We start from the raw sequence: 2,540 nt of genomic DNA on the forward strand, positions 1-2,540 counted from the left end.
ATCTGCCATTTAATTGCATTAATTATATATAAAAGTATTTATGTCCAAAGTTGATTGGACCTAGGGCATAATACTTACATAGGGGAGAGAGATGTCGCAAACGGGTCGGAGGAGTTTTTTGAGCTTATCAGGCCGGTGGGATTTTCGGAGCCAGTTTGTTTCGATTTCTTGAAACAATCCCACAAATCATCATAATTCTTGGTAAATTGCTCGTCCTTATTTCATCTATCATGGAGTTTTTTAACTTTTTACATTATGGACGGCTAACTTTCATCTTAGTTTAAATAAATAAGTCTATCTCATATAAGATTTAATGGTTTACAGTTCATACTTTCGGATGAAGTAGTCCAGCTTCATAAAAGAAATCCTCAATTTAAATTTCGTCCTGCACATTTAAGATAGTGAAATTGAAGCTACCATAAATTGTTATTACAGTTTGTAACTTGTTTGATTACAATCTATGTACATATATTTATGATCCGTGCTATTTTCACCTTTAGATATAAGGATTATAGATGAAACTAAAACTAGCATGCCCAAGTACTAAAGCTAAAAAGGATGAAAATCCAAGCACATTTAGATATCACTAACTCATTCTAATTGATGTTTAAATACTGTGATAAGGCAATGCAGCTCCTTGAGAGTGGGTTAAAGGTCAAGGAATATGAACTGTTGAGAAGAAACTTCAGTGAAACTGGCTGTTTTGGCATTGGTATCCAAGAGCACATTGATCTTGGAATAAAGTAAATAAATTACCTGGAGTAGTACTATAATATGACTTGAGCAAATTGTATCTGACTTGATACTTTAAGCCAAGAGATGTTACTGTTATAATGTGACTAGGGTGTGTTCATGCAAGCTTATCTGGGTGTATTGGGTTGGTTGTTATAGCTATGGATGGATGGTATGCTTTGCTATTTTTGGTCCAGATTCTCGCCAAACATTTTACTGTAGTTTTCGCTATGTAGCATTAGCGAAATCGATTTCCTAAAGTAATGATCACGTGGCTATGATCGTGTCAAACATTCTTAAAAATTTTCACGAACAAGGTTTCTTTACAAGCAGTTATATCTTCTCATTTTATTTTACTTTTTACTATTTTCAGGTATGACCCTTCAACTGGTATCTATGATATGGATTTCTATGTTGTCTTGGAGTGCCCTAGTTATCGTGCGGGGCATCGTAGTAGGTGCAATTCACGCATTGGAATCTAGCACAAGGTCACAAAGGAAGATGCAATGAAGTGCTTCTAAGTGAAATATGAAGGTGTTATTCTTAACAAGTCCTCCAACATTGCAAGTTAGTTTGATAGCACCGTTGGACTTTCCTACCAAAGCTTTAGTCTGCATTTTTGTAGACCAAGATTTGTTACTTTTTGAGGCCAAACTTTTGGAGAACTACTTTTACTTGTTTTGCAAACGAGTTGGGTTTTTCTCTAGGGTTAATTTAGTTTTATTATATTAGTTAATGCCCTTGTTTGAGCCCCATTTTTTTGAAAAAATACATTCTTAAACAGCGTTTTGACATCATTTCAATCACACATTCTTCAATAAAATAATATTACACGAAAATCTAAAATTTTTCTTATTTTTTAACCACACATTTCACATCATTAAACTATTCAAAAATGCATTTTCTTGGCAAAAATGGGGCTCAAACAAGGGCAATATGGCTTTTAAATGTGACGGCGATCAATCGCATGCTTTGAGCTTATGAAACCTTTGATTTTTCGTTTCCAAACAGGTGTGACATAATAATCTAATGTGTCCTAAAGTAAAGTATCCATCTTGACATTCTTGGAGTTGCATAGGATGGAATGCCTTGAATATATATGTCTTTGCCCGAACTTAAGTTTCGAGGGTCACGTACTAAACATAATAACTTCTACCTTTGGTACGTGTAAATACTCTTAAATAAAAGTATTACATGTTAGAAACTTATTTTCCTCTTTTTCTGCACACGAATTACCCCATGGCTTTCCACTTGAAGATAGATTTACGGTTTAGCAGTTGCTTTGTTCTTAGCTGGATTTGTAGTGAAAAAATTACAATTTATATCTTATTTGATTTGTATAGATATGAACATAGATATAGACAGTGAAATTGAAGCTATTGGTGAAACTCCTTCAACATCTTTTCCTCCACTTCCACCATCGTGTTGAAGATTGCTGAGAAGAAAACTAAGAAGGCTGATGGTGGTTTTACTCACTACTTAATTTTTTTTTTTTTTTTGGAAAATGTATTTGATTTTTAGGTGTTTTAGAATTTTGGTTATGACTTACGGCAATGTTCAAAAAACGTTGCAAAAAAGTTATTTACAATGCGAAAAAAGTTGCAAAAAGTCATTTGCAACGCGAAAACAAACATTGCAAAAAAGGCTTTTCACAACTCGAAACAAAATTCTGCAAAAAGGTTGTTGTATCCTCCACTCTACGACAACATTAAGGTTTGCAGTATAGTAGTGTTTGTTCCATTAATTCATGGAGGAGAAAATGTAGGAACTTATTAACTAAAAGATATAGGTATTATCAATACATCCCC

Source organism: Olea europaea, chromosome 11 (assembly GCF_002742605.1).
Source record: "Olea europaea var. sylvestris chromosome 11, O_europaea_v1, whole genome shotgun sequence".
Taxonomy (NCBI): Eukaryota; Viridiplantae; Streptophyta; class Magnoliopsida; order Lamiales; family Oleaceae; genus Olea; species Olea europaea.